We start from the raw sequence: 14,902 nt of genomic DNA, 5'->3' as shown, positions 1-14,902 counted from the left end.
TAGAGTCCTAAGTAATACTGAGAGCTCATTCTCAAGCTAAAAACACTCACCTGATGTCCAGAAAATGATAACTTCATGCTATTCAAGATGTGCATTACATCTTTTTGAGCTTTCTTCTTGAAATCAATCATAGCAAGTATTTTTTTCTGCCTTGAAAGCAAGTATTTTCAGTGCCTTGAAAGGCCACATTTTTGTCTCATCCCTGATGCACAACTTACCCCTCAAAATAGCATACTTCAGCGTGAAAAATAAAGATACATCCTGCCCAAAGAAGTACACATATTGTACATAATTGTGCAATTGTGTAGAATAACAAGGTTGTACATAGTCTCAGTTTTCAAAATTCTATTCTACATGGAATTAAGATTTTCAGATACATTGTTGAATGCACATTGATCTCTGCAAATAAAATGATGTAGGAATCATCATTCAGGTGTAAACCCTTTTATTGAGTTTCCCTTTCTTGTCAAACATGTACTTCAGTGGTCCATGAGTTCTAATCCCAATGCATTTTGAAATCCATGTGACAGCTAGGAAAATTGCCTTATTCTAAATAAAATATTCCTTTTTCTGTAGCATGATTTTTTTAGTGATGATCAAAACAAAAACCTTCTTCCTGAGGCTTACATGTCACCAGTACATTTTCAAGCACTGAGCCTCAGTGGTTCCCTCCAGCTGTAAAGCAAGGTGTCGGTACATAGCCATGACAGTAATTGTTCCTTTATACTACATTCTGTTGAAATGGTACATTACTTACCCAAAGGGGCATGTGACAGAGAAAATTTTCCAATGTTTCATTCTTTTTCCTCTCCTAGAATAACTTTGTCTTTAATCGTTTGCTAGTTTCTGAGAGGTCACTGTGCTCTGTTAAAAAAAAAAAAAAATTGTGAAAGCATGGAAGGCGTCCTGCCCATGTTTCATAGCAGACAAGGCAGTGAGTATTAGAGACTGGTGGGTTGATGGCCCAGTAAAATCTTATTTTTCCAATATACGTCACTGCAATTCGTACTTTTAGTCTTCCATTGTGGGTTCTTGAGAAATTCCTCAGACTTTCAGAGTTACTTGTTCTAGTACCTGATAGGTTTCCATTGTTTTCTGACACCAGTGTCCTATTCATGGTATGTTTTCTCATATTTACTACTTATTCCCCACTTTTAGGTATCATTTCCCCCTTTTGAATCATTGATCCATTTTCCTTAATTGGTGATGCAAAATAGCACAATAATAACAAAAAGCAAAATTTAATAAATCTAACAATAATATAGATAAGACATGAAAACACCTCAGTTGAAAGAAACTGAACCCTATTCACTAAATATTGATTGAAAGCATAATCTTTGCCCATGATGGCCATTAAAATATAAATATTAAGAACTAAGGAAATTTCTGCAGAAAACTTATTTGTGCCATTGTATGCATTAAACTGCATTTTTAAATTGCCAAGAAAATTTAGCATCACTTAAGAGGCCACTGGGAATTACCATAGTCAATATTACAAATTTTGAGGAGAACGTTCTATGCGTTTGTTGAACTAGACCTTTCTGTGTTACTGAATAATAGCATATATATATATGTATGTGTATACACACACACACACACACACACACACACACACATAGCTGATATTGTGGTCTCAATTTGAAATGCCTCTCTTCCTCCCCTCTTCTTTCCCTTTTCTGATAACTAGAATTCATCCTAATCTTCAAGGCTCAGTTCAAATGCCATTTTCCCCATGATTCTTCTATATCTTACTTGTTTCTTCCAAGCAAGAACAAAACCTTTCCCTGTACATATAGCAAATAGTTGGCTTTTCTCTTACAGCACTCACCATATTTTGTACTGCTTTCTTTCAATCACCTTTAGGGTAAGAAAATCAGTTTTTCAGTCTTATAGTTAATTACTTGTAGAGCAAGGACCAGACCTCAGATTTGTTAGCTCTCAGTCCAGTGGTCTATCTACTACACAAAGCTGCCTTTACATCTCTGTCAAATGGATGTTCTATTTCTATGATTTTTATTTCTTATTGTTTTATTTATATTTTTATGATTTTTCTGTTTCAGGATCCCCTCAGATTGTATTTTACTGGCAGAAGAGATAGTATTTATTATTGTATTTTGTGAAAACCTCAACAATACTCAGCAATAAAGTATGTCTAAACAATGATAAAGAAAAAAGAAGATGAAGAGCGAAGCAGAGGAAGGAAAAGAAGGAGGGAGAAGAGAAGGGGTAACAACCATAGAGCAAATATTAATGCCATCTCTTACAAAGAAAGCACATTTCAAGAATAAACAGGGGTTCTCTACTCCTACCTTTGACTTAGAAGCAGGGAGGGGGGAATTAACAAATCCATAGAGCAAGTAGTGTTTGTCAACAACTGGGAACCATCATTGGGTGGATTTAGCTTCCTAATCACATTAGTGGGAATGACGGGAAAATATTTGGCAGGGAGAGTAATGTTAGTAAATAGTTCTCAAGTGACTGAGACAAATGGTTGCTTTCAATCACGATCTTCTGAACATCACTCAAGACAGCATCTTGTAGAACCAGTAGCTTGTATTCCTTATACTGTGCTTTTATTATTCTCTCTCAAATTCCAGTTGTCTGTTTTCCTGTTTATTCCAAATATGAATTCAGAATTTGTTCCCTTCACAACTGTGATTGCATTTGTTCTGTTTAGGTTTATTTTCTTCACTTGTAAGTCTCCATTACATTTTAAGCTCTTCAATGGAAGTTTCTAATTCGTCTCAAAGTGGCCAGAGGGCAAGGCAGTTACTTGATTCTTCACACGTGGCACTATTAACCCCAAAGAGCTGGCTGAAAACCCAGCACTATTTCATGTGTTTTGAACAATGCAAAACTTTGGGGGACTACCATCTTTGTAAATTATATGTACTCTGGAGTTTACTTTGAACGGACACTGTTTATCTTCTGCATTTGCAGAAATAAACAGAAAAAACTTTAAATACTAACAATTGCATTTGATTTTTGATATTCCTTGGCAACTAATCACAACTCCTCTGAAAGACTCTACCCATGACATGTAAATATTTGACAAGAAGCTAAAATATAACTATCTGAGCCTCTTATGAATTTAATGATTCCTGCATAGAGAGCCAGAAAGCAGACTGAGAATAAAATATCAATGCAGAAAAAGGGGAATGGATAATGAGGTTCACCAACCAATATGTTGGCACTCTTAATGGCCTTCTGTGTGTGCTGCTAATGGGAAAATTCTGTATTGATGGTTCCTGTTTATGTTATGCACTATAAAGTTTGGAAAAACACAAGTTTTATTCAGGCTATACAGCCAAAAGCTGTCACACAAATAACCTTCCAGATCTCTGTTACTTTTCTTCTATAAGACATGTCTACCTTTGGTTTTATAGTGCTAAATTAGTCTTAAGATCAATGTAGAGGACTTTTATAGAATCAAAGGAAGTTGCATTAGAAAGGGCTTAAAAAGCCTTTTTTAAAAGGCTTTTTTTTGTATTTATTTTTTTTTGTATTTATTTATTTATTGCTTTTTTGTATTTATTTATTTATTGCTGCGTTGGGTCTTCGTTGCTGTGCATGGGCTTTCTCTAGTTGCGGTGAGTGGGGACTACTCTTTGTTGTGGTGCGCAGGCTTCTCATTGTGGTGGATCCTCTTGTTGCAGAGCATGGGCTCTAGGTGAGGGGGCTTCAGTAGTTGCAGCATGTGGGTTCAGTAGTTGCGGCATGCGGGCTTCAGTAGTTGTGGCGTACGGACTCAATAGTTGTCGCTCGAGGGCTCTAGAGCACAGGCTCAGTAGTTGTGGTGCATGGGTCTAGTTGCTCCACGGCATGTGGGATCTTCCCAAACCAGGAATCAAACCCATGTCCCCTGCATTGGCAGGCGGACTCTCAACCACTGCTCCACCAGGGAAGTCCCCAAAAAGCTTCTTATAAAAGTGAAAATTGCAGACTAAGACCTCCCAAGCTAAATCCAAATCAAGTGTGTGTTGTTCAGCTAACAGACTGACAGACTGTTTTAAAAAAAAAAAAGAATTTCCACACCTTTAGTTACCAAAACCCCCATGCCCTTTTGTCATGCATTCACTTGAACCGCTTAGAAACATTATCTGCCTGTCTTTCTTATTTATGAGGAGGGAAACTGAGACTTAAGAGTAGATAATTAGCACGCCCCAAACCATATAGCTAGTTAGCAGTAGAACTGGGCTTATAACTTAAAATTCTTGGTTCTCAGCTCAGAGGTTTTTCTGTTCTAAAAGTTTAACTGTGATAAAAGTATTATGTAGTATAGCATTATTACATGAATTGGATTTCTTTCTCAAAATATTGGAGCTCTCAGAATATGTATTCATGCATATTGGCGGAGGGTTCTCAGAGAACGGAGAAGCTCAAGTCCCAGAGTACACACCATGATGCAGCTTGTCTCTCAAGTCAAAGGGATTAATAAGACATGACTACACCTTCTAGCGATAGCTTTCTTACTGCTAGAAATGCCGGTGAACCACATAGAGGGTGAACACTTCCAGCTATATCCACCCAGCAATTATCTGGAGAAATATGCAAGATACCAGTGTAGACACCGGTAATGTATAAATGTGTTTACTTTTTTGATGGGAGGAACTAGGAGGTGAATTTACTAGCACTCCAAGAAAACCTAGGGATATAAAAGGAATACAGTCTGTCATTTCCTCAATGTGATGGACAACCTAAATGATAAAGTGACTCAAGATTCATTTCAGAGAAACATAATTGGTGAGCACCAAAAGTTTCTTTGCCACATTGGTTTGGATTTGGTGCTTTAGACTGACAAAATCAAATTTTAAAAGGCTGCTTCCTTTAGCATAACATGTAGTTAACCAAAGAAGTCCCTTACATGCTGTGGAGCGGCTGGGCCCGTGAACCATGGCCGCTGAGCCTGCGCGTCCAGAGCCTGTGCTCCGCAACGGGAGACACCACAACAGTGAGAGGCCCGCGTACAGCAAAAAAAAAAAAAAAAAAAAATTCCTCCTTTGGCTTTCAGTCTCACTGGACTTTTTTGGCATCAAGAAGTGTTTAAAAGCAGAAAATTGAAAATGAAAGACAAGATGCTTAGTAATCTGCTCTATGTGCCAGGCTGACGGTGGACTGTTAAGGCCAAATGTTTCCCTGCAGATGATTCCTTGACAAGAGGAGCCAGCACAGACACAGAAGAACCCAAACTTTAAAATCTCTAGACCCAAAATATTTCAGAAGTGAAAATGAGAATTTATATTTCTGGGTGTCTTTTTCTTCCCCGTATCATCACCAATTAATGTTTATTTCCCTCCTTTCCTAGAAGTGTATGCCAATGTTTGCTTAATGGTGTGTATATGCTTTTATAATAAGTGTATTATCACTTTGTATAATTATTATGTGTGATTAATCCTGTATGTTCTGGAAAGCTGTTAGGTTTTATTTAACCAGAGGGAACGTCTTTGAGTCTTTGTGTTATTCACGTATAATACATGTTGACAAGAACTCCTGTGAATGGAGCAGAGTATGAAAAGTTTGTATTTAAAAGTGTGCTGAAGTAGCTGGAAAGATGGCATTATTTCCCCCTTTTATGACCATCCCTGCGGTAACTGGTAAGTACAGAAGAACTTTCCATGTGACACAAAAAATATTTAGGAAATCAGAATAACAAGAATATTTTCTTTTACAACAGGTTAAATTGCAAAACATAATGTTGCTTCTGATAGTGAAATATGGATGAGAGTGTTATCAAAAGTATTTATGACATAACTCGGTGCATGGATACCAGTCTTAGGACTATACTATTAGATAGGCAGATACAGGTAAATAGATAGATGATAGAGATAAGTAGATAGATAGATAGATAGATAGATAGATGATAGATAGATAGATATAGATAGATAGATAAATAATAGTTGTAAAGATACATAAGACAAAGTGACAAAGAGGGAGAGAAAACTATTTTGATGAAAGAGGAATTCCCCTCTCAGATTTTCAGCTTTTGACTTGCAAAGTTGTCTTAGTAAGCATTTGGACTTGACAATGACAAATGCCACTTGTCGGATTTCTGTCCAAAATTAGATGGACAAAGGGGCCAAGCAGATGGAGACCAGAATATCAGCTTTTGTCCTGACCAAAGTGGAAGTTTGTACCTTATGAATCATACAGTCATAGGCTATGCTGTAAAGCTGAGACCTCACTGCATGAGGACCAAATCTTTGTCTTCAGTTTATGGGATGGCAAGGAATGAACAAGAGTACACATCTGAGATGCAAAGTGAGAAAGGAAGCACAGAGCTTAATCTCCATGTACCCAGTTTCTTACCTCAAGTGGACCAATCAGATGACTCACTGCTTCTCCAGTAGGAAATAATGACTTGAAATTCTCTTTCAGAATCACTTTCCAGTCTCGGACTTGAAGGCCATTCTTCCTCAATCTTCTTTCTTACACTTGAAGTCATCATTGCACAGTGTCCTTAATCTTGTTTAAACTTTATTTTATCAATTTATTTTTCACACTGGCATCTTCCACTTTTTAAATTTATTTCGAGTCCACTATTTCACTTTAATAAATTTCCAAATTCTTCTAGTCATTCCAGCTGTTTAGAATAGAATTTTAAAAAACATTTTATTTAAATCCTTCTCTAAAAAGTTTTTTTTGGTTCAATAGCAATAACATCAAATTTAATAAATGTAATCAGAACATACATAGCATAGGAAAGAAATTACAAAACCATACACACTGTTTATGAAGTGTACATTTGGGAATGAAATTGGGGATTACAATTTCACAACATGTAGTCTCCCCTCGTAACAAAAGAAAACTCTCAGGAATAAAATAGTGATCCCATATTAGATGCTAATAGGTACACTAAATGAACACTGCTCCACCAATATTGAAAGTTTTTAATGAGACAAATGAGTTCACTTCTCATTTAGTTTCTCTAAAACAGGTCGGATTAATGGCAGTGCTACTCACAGGGCATAACCATAGCTAAATTGTTTCTATGTTTTGTTTTAATAGTACCCAGTAGAGAAACCAGTCTTACTAAGCTTCCCTTCCCAGAAGCTCTGTTCTGGGAAGAAATTTTAAAGCAATTTCAGCAAACTAAGGATATTTATTTTTCATGTGTATTAAAAAGGAAGCAAGTTATGTTGTGTGCTCAAAAAGTGTTTTCAATCCAACATTAGTAGCAATTCTAATGTTGTAGAGTTATGGTTTAGTTTATATTACTGTTTAATGAAATAAGTGGATTCTGGATCCATGAATCTCCTATGAACAGATCTTCCCCGGATTAAAAAAAATTAAGATAGCCTACAAAATTTATACGGTGTTCCATGATAAATTTGGCAGATATATATATAATAACAGTGTCGCCATTTACCTCTTTAAAATCAGTTAAATTTTGGAACATGTCATTACAGTTTGTTGAAAGCCTCCAACTTCTCACTTTTGCTTTTGTTCTTTTACTTTTTCTACCATTGAAAAAATGTTGCATTTCGTTTTTGCATAAGCAATAGGGTTATTAAAAATGACAAATATATCAGACAAATAAACAGATACGGCTGCTTTGTTCACATCTGGTTCACAGTTGCAATCAAACTGGTTTCTTACCTGCCAAAAACGTTATGAGATCTTAGTGCACATGTTCTTGATAGACCCTTTAACTTCAATAAACTTAGTAGCTCAGCTTGCACTGATAGCTATTTATAATCATTTTCTGTTTAATCACTTAAAGAAGAAGAATATCAAGTTTAACCCATTAGCCATTCCATAACTTATAATTTTACTACATCACTAAACACACTTTTTAGTTAAAATGACTTTTTTTTTTAACGTAATATTTTTGATGGAGGAAACATTGTGCTGCTTTACATTCTGGTACAAGCTCCTTAATCAGGAGAACTACTCCAGGATGTTTTCCTGCCATTGCAGCTGCACCATTAGAATATACTTGCACCCAAAATTTAACTTCCAAACCACATTCGTCAGCAATGCAAGAAGTCATAGTTTCATATAGTGCAGCGGTAGTTGTGTTTGTTAAAAATTAAGCAAAAAAGAGAGAAATTTTCCACTGTAAAATCAACAAACTTAAATTTTCCATATACTGAAAGAAATGCCCTTTTAACAAGATTTGTGCAACAATTAAGCTGCAATGAAAAATACGTTGCTAGCACTATTTATTCTTCTAACTCCTCAGTATCTAAATATGTTCAAATATGGTGTGTCATCGAAACGTAGTACTTGAATTACCTTTTTTTGCAGCAGTCACTGAACATTTCCAAGCGAACACATTTACTGCAGTATTTCATTAAGGTCTTTGGCATTGTTTATGTTTTCCTTAGTCTTATCAACCCAAAGTGCTACTTTATAAGAAGCCAGCAATGCACTCATGTTTAGTGTAAAATATTCAACATTTGCTTCTGTTGACTTTTTAATTTAATAATAGTTCTTTGGTTTTTAACTTAATACTTTTTGCATTTTATGTTAATGCCATTTAACTTTTGAAAGCTTAATTACCTCATTAGCTATTCCATTTCCACAAATAATACAATGTTGGTTCAGCAATTTACCATCAATTATGGTCAATACATGAGAGTCATACTTTTAAGTAAAACTGGTATGAACTCATTTGATCTCCATTTCTTCAGAATCATTTCTATTGTTATCATTTGGTTTATTCCCACTGCTGCATTCACAAAGTTGAAGCTTGCTTTACCATATGCAAATTAGGGTAAAAATTAATGAAGAAGGCAATGTTTACTTCCCTAATGTAACTAATAATATTAAACTATAAATTCTTTAAAGAACCTTGATGAAAATTTTAAATACTTCTATAAATGAAAAGTTACAGTAAATTGGCTCTATTATAGTTATATAGCACCCTAAACTTACAGTGTCATATGTTGTGTAATGTTTCCACTCTGCTTGCATATGTAATGCACCACACAACTTTGATAACACCCACACTCCACTGGTCACACCCTTGGGTGATCAAGTCACTATAAAATTTCTAAATATTTATTCTAACTTTTACACTTATGTCCTTGTAGACTGGTAACAAACCGTGGCCTGGCACCCCTCAGGGACCATTGATCTCTGAGAGGCATTGTTAGAAGGAATTTCAGACAGATGTAGACGTGCGAGGAGGTTTCAGCTTGTCCTCTCTCTGCCCACACCTTGTGCCACTCTTCTTTCTGCTAGTCAAGGGTAGCCACAGGCTTATCACCAGATGCTTGACTGACTTTCAAAATCGCTTTAGATCACCGACTACTACATGCTTCCCATTCCCTTACTTTTGAACAGGTGTGTATCATAATCATTCTGTCCCCATCTCACTATTACATGGTACAAGCATGGGGACAGGCACTTCTCTTTTCAGTCAACAAGACACCAGACCACTAGGAGCCACTACTGGGAAGCCCTAGTCTCATCCAGAGCTGATGCCGATCTTCAGTCACTGAGGTCTATTCTTTTGGGCACTAGGATTTTATAGATAGTGGTCCACCCATTTGTATTCACTTTATTCTGCTCAATACATTCTATCCTCATCATGTTCTTTTTCTTCTCTGTGGTTTCCAGATTTTATTTCTCTATAGGCAACTTTTCTGTTTTGTATTTTCTCCCCTTTCTTGAAGGTTTTTTGTGGGTTTTTTTGGGGTGGGGGTGACTATATTATTGTTTTATTGCTTCCTTTACTTTTTCCCTCCCTCCCTCCCTCCCTTCCTTCTTCTTAGATCACTTGTAGCTACCTCACTAAGACTTTTTTCCCCATGACCTCCAAAGACTGGCTAATACAGCCATATGGGGATGTTTTCATGCCTTTATGTATCTTCCTCCTTTTGTCTTGCCTTTATCTCAGAGCCACCTCATTATTTTCAGCAGTTCTAAGGCAATGTGCAACAATCTCAAATTCCCTTTCATTCTGGATTCTTCAACTGGCCTAATGTGACTGTCTACATTTTTTAAAATTATTGCTCTGTTCAAATCAGATACGTGTGATTTTCTTTGGACAAAGGACAAACCTCTTTCTTTTTATTTAAACTATCCCTTTTCTAACCTTTTGCTTTTGCCCGAAACAGTTTTTGTTTGTTTGTTTAGACATTACACACACATTTCCTTGTTCTTATTTTGTCTAATATGAGATATAGTACACACATATAGAACTGCATAAAGCATGCTTTTCTTTCTTTTTATTTTTGGCTGTGCCATGGGTCTTGAGGGATTTCAGTTCACGATCCAGGCGATTGAACCGGGCCATGGCAGTGAAAGCCCCGAATCCTAACCACTGACCACCAGGGAACTCCCAAGCATGCTTTTTTCATAAGTATTAAAAATAATTATGAAATATACATCCATATAATCATCAACCAAATCAAAGGATAGAACAGTTACAGCACCTCTGAGATTCCCCCATTAGTCCTTTTATGTTCACACACACAATACACCCTCATAAAGAAACATTTTATGGTAATCATTTTTTCATCTTCTTTCTTTCTTGTTTTAATACACTTGTTAATATAGATTAGTTTTTTCTCATTTAGATCTTAAAGTAATGGAAATATATTGTGTGAATTTCTATGTTTTGTTTCTTTGTTAGACATGTTTTTATGCTTATGTTATAGTATGCAGATCTAGTTTGCCCATTTTCCTTGCTGTATATTAATGCCACTCAAAGGAGTTTGTTCTCAAGTGATCAGTCCACAATGAATGTAAATGAAAACACAAGGATGTGAATCAATGTACTGTGTATCCATTGAGAAAATCTTGCTAAAACAAACAAAATCTAGCGTGCTTTGAGAAGTAGTTGATTATTTTATTCTGGTTCAAGCTTCTTATCTCTTTATAGACCAATGTCAAGCATATCTTGTACCAGTGCCAAGTATAACTGCTGTATAGTATTCCAGTGATTAACATGCCATATTTTATTTTTCCATTCCACTGTTGATTGAAAATTATGTTGTTTCGCGTTTGGGGCTGTTAAAAAAAAAAAAGTTTCCAGGTACCTAGTGTATAATCAAAAATAGAATCACAATTTCCTCAAATACACTGGATATAATATAATATTTTCAAAAGCAGTTGGATGAACTTTTATGTCTGGCAGAAGTGTATGGATACTGCAATTGCTTCATACCATCAACAAATATTTGGTAATGTGAAATTTTAAAATGTTTGCCAATCTGGTGGCTGTACATTGTGGTTTTAATTGGCATTTCTATATTATGGTATCTTTTGAGAAACAAAAGTTAATTTTAATATGGTTGAATTTATTACTTTTTTCTTTATTGCTTAGTGTTTTCTATTCTAGGTTAAAAGAAAATTTTTCCACCCAAGGTAAGGAGATCTTTTTCTACATTATCTTCAAAAAGTTAATAATTTTACACTTCACATTTAGGCTTAGACCCATCTCAAGATGATTTTTGTGCAAAGTAGGTGTTTAATTTCACTTTTTTCCATATGTTTCCCTCCCTCTCTGTAGTTAGACCTTTGTTGTAAGTTGAGTATCAGTGGATACAAGGATGTGTTTCTGGGCTCTCTTCTCTTTCATTGCTCTATTTTTCTATCCCTGTGTCAATATTACAATTACTATAGATTCAAAATCATTCTTGACATCTGGTAAGTATTATTTTCCTAGGGATCTGTACATATGTCTAAATTTTCAAGTTTAGTTGCTTAAAGTTATGGAGAGTCTGTGGATACTGTTCTAGTCCTCTGAAGAGGGTTGATGTTTTTGCTTTAGAAGAAAATTAACCTGGTTAGACTCAAATGGAAACCTTTGCTTTGCCTGAGTGGACAGCATCTCAAGCCTTCATTTTCCTTGCTGTATATCAAATCCTAGTTTGTACTGTTTTCATCCTACCCCGCGAATGCATGTTTCAGAAGTGAGCCAGCAACTTGGGCAGTATTTAAACATAGAAGTTTTGAGTCCTTTCTCTCTTTTTGGATCTCACTGTCTCCTTTCTGAGATCCCATCCTGACTGGCACAGCTCTCTCTTTTTCCGGCCAGAACAATGAAAGGCACTCTGTTGGAGTTTCCTATGTTATGTCACTGCCTTCGGTGTAAAGCCCGCAAAACAGGAAACTTTCCTGGCCAATAACTTCCTTTAGATATTGGATGGGTCCTCTTCAAACCTGGCCTGCTTGTCTTTACTTTTCAGATCCTCATATTTTGCCCAGATATTACAATTGTTATCTGTGAGATGTTGGTTTGTAAGGAAGTTAGTTTTCCACACAAGAAAATAGAATTCCTCCTTGCTGTTTCTTAAAGGTCAGCAAATGTCCTCTAGGTTCTCGTTTTCTCCTATATTTTGACCAACTTATTTCTTTGATATATATCTTTTAATGGGGGGATTTTTTTTAAACTTTTCCTCTGTTGGAAGGTTATTGGCCCAAGTAAACATTCTCACTGGATGGGTAAGTCTTCAGGTGATTTTCAGAGTATGGTGCTAACCTATGTAGGTTTTCTAAATTAGCTAAAATCCCTTTGTCTCTAAATCACATGGACTAGGCAGATAGTAAAACTCATGGAAGTCTAGGCTTTGTTCTTTTTGGTGTACACAGTAAAACTCCAAGAGGAATCTGAAAATCCATTTATCTAAAATGGGTGTTATAGAGAGCTTGATGTAATTATTACGATGATCCTGAGCAATACGCGAGAACACCTTTGAGTGTGGATGAGGATCAAATCCACTCAAGTCCCAACTGCAGTGTGGTGCCACCTGGTGGTGCTTGTCAGCATCAATTTGAATATTAATATAGATTTGGTTCTATGGCTTATTGGAGTTTATAGAATAGTGTCAGCAATTCCATGATTCTTCCAGCTAATTGCCTACATTTCTAGGTCTAAACAGGAGAGATCTGGGTGGGAGAACTGCAGGCTGACCTCCCCTCCCATCTGTTCCTGAGGTCTGGCTGCCTTTTGTTTTCCTGCCCTCACTCACCATCTACCCGTTTAGTTCCCTCCACAGAATTTAAAAACTTGAGCTTCTCTAGGCTGAGAACAGGAACTTGACTGAGAACACTAGGTTATCACCAATCTTTTTATTTCAAAAATTTTATTATAGTAAAATAATGATTTGGGGTTTTTATTTTACATTCCCAAACCCTGACTCCAAACCCGAATGATCAATTTACTAGAAATGATAATATAATTGCAATGCCTCCTCAGGCAAATATTTATTTTTAAGGGACTTCCCTGGGGGCACGGTGGTTATGAGTCCGCCTGCCAATGCAGGGGACATGGGTTCGAGCCCTGGTCTGGGAGGATCCCACATGCTGCAGAGCAGCTAGGCCCATGCACCACAACTAATGAGCCTGTGTGCCACAACTACTGAAGCCCGGGCACCTATAGCTGGTGCTCCACAACAGTAGAGGCCCCCGCAGTGAGAAGCCCTCACACCGCAATGACTAGCGGCCCCTGCTCACCGCAACTAGAGAGAGCCTGTGCGCAGCAGGGAAGACCCAACACAGCCAGAGATGGATAAAATAAATAAATAAATGTATAAAAAAAATATAAACAAAGTTGACTCATGTAAAGTTTACTTTTCCAGAATGACTCAGCATTTTTCTTTCTACTAAATCTCCAAACACAAAACCAGTTAACTCTAGATTTTAGGTATAAACTTCCACTTGCTCCCAAGAAAGTTATTTACTACTGATTGTCTTTTGGGCTCATTCAGAAAACAAAACAAAACAAAGTCACCACAACTCATCCTCATTTGGGTAGCTCCTTCCAATAAATCTAACAAGTCCTCCTCTTATCCTTGTAGCCACTTAGGAAGATTCGTACATTATCTAGTTTTCTCTTTTATTTTTTTGGTCGCGCCATGTGGGATCTTTAGTTCCCCGAGCAGGAATCAAACCTGTGCCCCCTGCAGTGGAAGCACAGAGTCTTAACCACTGAACCGCCAGGGAAGTCCCAAGTTTTCTATCTTTTGTTAACGTTTTTTCTTATTTGTTTGCTCCTTCTCTCAAACTTTTATATTCAAATAGGAGCAAAGGGACACCACACATTTATTTAGAAGCCAATAAGAAAAATTCCAGTCTGTGCAATTTGAAACACCTGCGCTTATCTTGCTGTTACCATTACAGTGATTTAGACTACTTCACCTTCTTCCACCTCATGTGTAGCAGGCTGTCAATGCCCCATTTTCCCTTTCTTTGCCACATTATCATTAGTCATTTCAACTATTAGAATATCTTTAAAATATGCTCCCTTACCTCAAACCTGGTAACCTGGTTATTTTTTCTTGCCAACATGCACTGCTTGCTCCTATTGGTTAAAGGCAGTTGTATCCTCTCAGTGTGTGGAAGAGAATTGATTCATGCAACAGGGATGCGAACTTCACCTTCATCTATGAAACTCCTAATATAACAACAAAGTATATATTCAATACAAGAATATTATATTAGGATATTATTTTATATGAAATATTCAGAAATATTTTCTACACTTAGCATATTTAAGGAATAACAAATATATTGTCATTCTCAAGGTTAAACTAGTAGCAGTATTCCAGTGTTACGATTAAGTGATTTAGTTATGATATTGTTTGATTTATTTATTCCTGTAAAACATATACCTCCAAGATTTAGTGGCTTCAGCGATTTATTTCTCAGGATTGTGTAGGTTGGCTAGGTGATTCTTCAGCTCATCTCAGCTGGGCTCCTGCATACTTGTGCATTCAGTTGAAGACTAGAAGAGTCACATTCTGTTTGCCAATGCAGGTTACATGGCTAGCCCATATACAGGAGAATAGACAAATAGACTTCGTCTGTTGATGACAGGAAGAGCAACCAGCAATATCCTACTTCGAAGAGGTGAAATTGATTGGGAATATTATTATAATGGTCCACCACAAACATATATGTTCAAATACTCATACACTTTGTTTGCAATACTTTCAACTTTTCCTATACA

At 36.5% G+C, this 14,902-nt stretch overlaps 1 long non-coding RNA gene across 1 annotated transcript; it reads right to left on the bottom strand.

The window, feature by feature from the left end:
• Positions 1-552: 552 nt before the first annotated feature.
• Positions 553-14,672, bottom strand: LOC307187500. Its single transcript, XR_013828626.1, has 4 exons — positions 14,565-14,672; positions 14,203-14,347; positions 6,307-6,580; positions 553-864 (listed from the first exon to the last, which is right to left on the bottom strand). It is a non-coding gene; the product is annotated as an uncharacterized lncRNA (long non-coding RNA).
• Positions 14,673-14,902: the final 230 nt, after the last annotated feature.

Source organism: Stenella coeruleoalba (assembly GCF_951394435.1).
Source record: "Stenella coeruleoalba genome assembly, chromosome: 6".
Lineage (NCBI taxonomy): Eukaryota > Metazoa > Chordata > Mammalia > Artiodactyla > Delphinidae > Stenella > Stenella coeruleoalba.
Note: the sequence above shows the minus strand (reverse complement) of the source record. Positions and strands in the feature narration are given on the sequence as shown.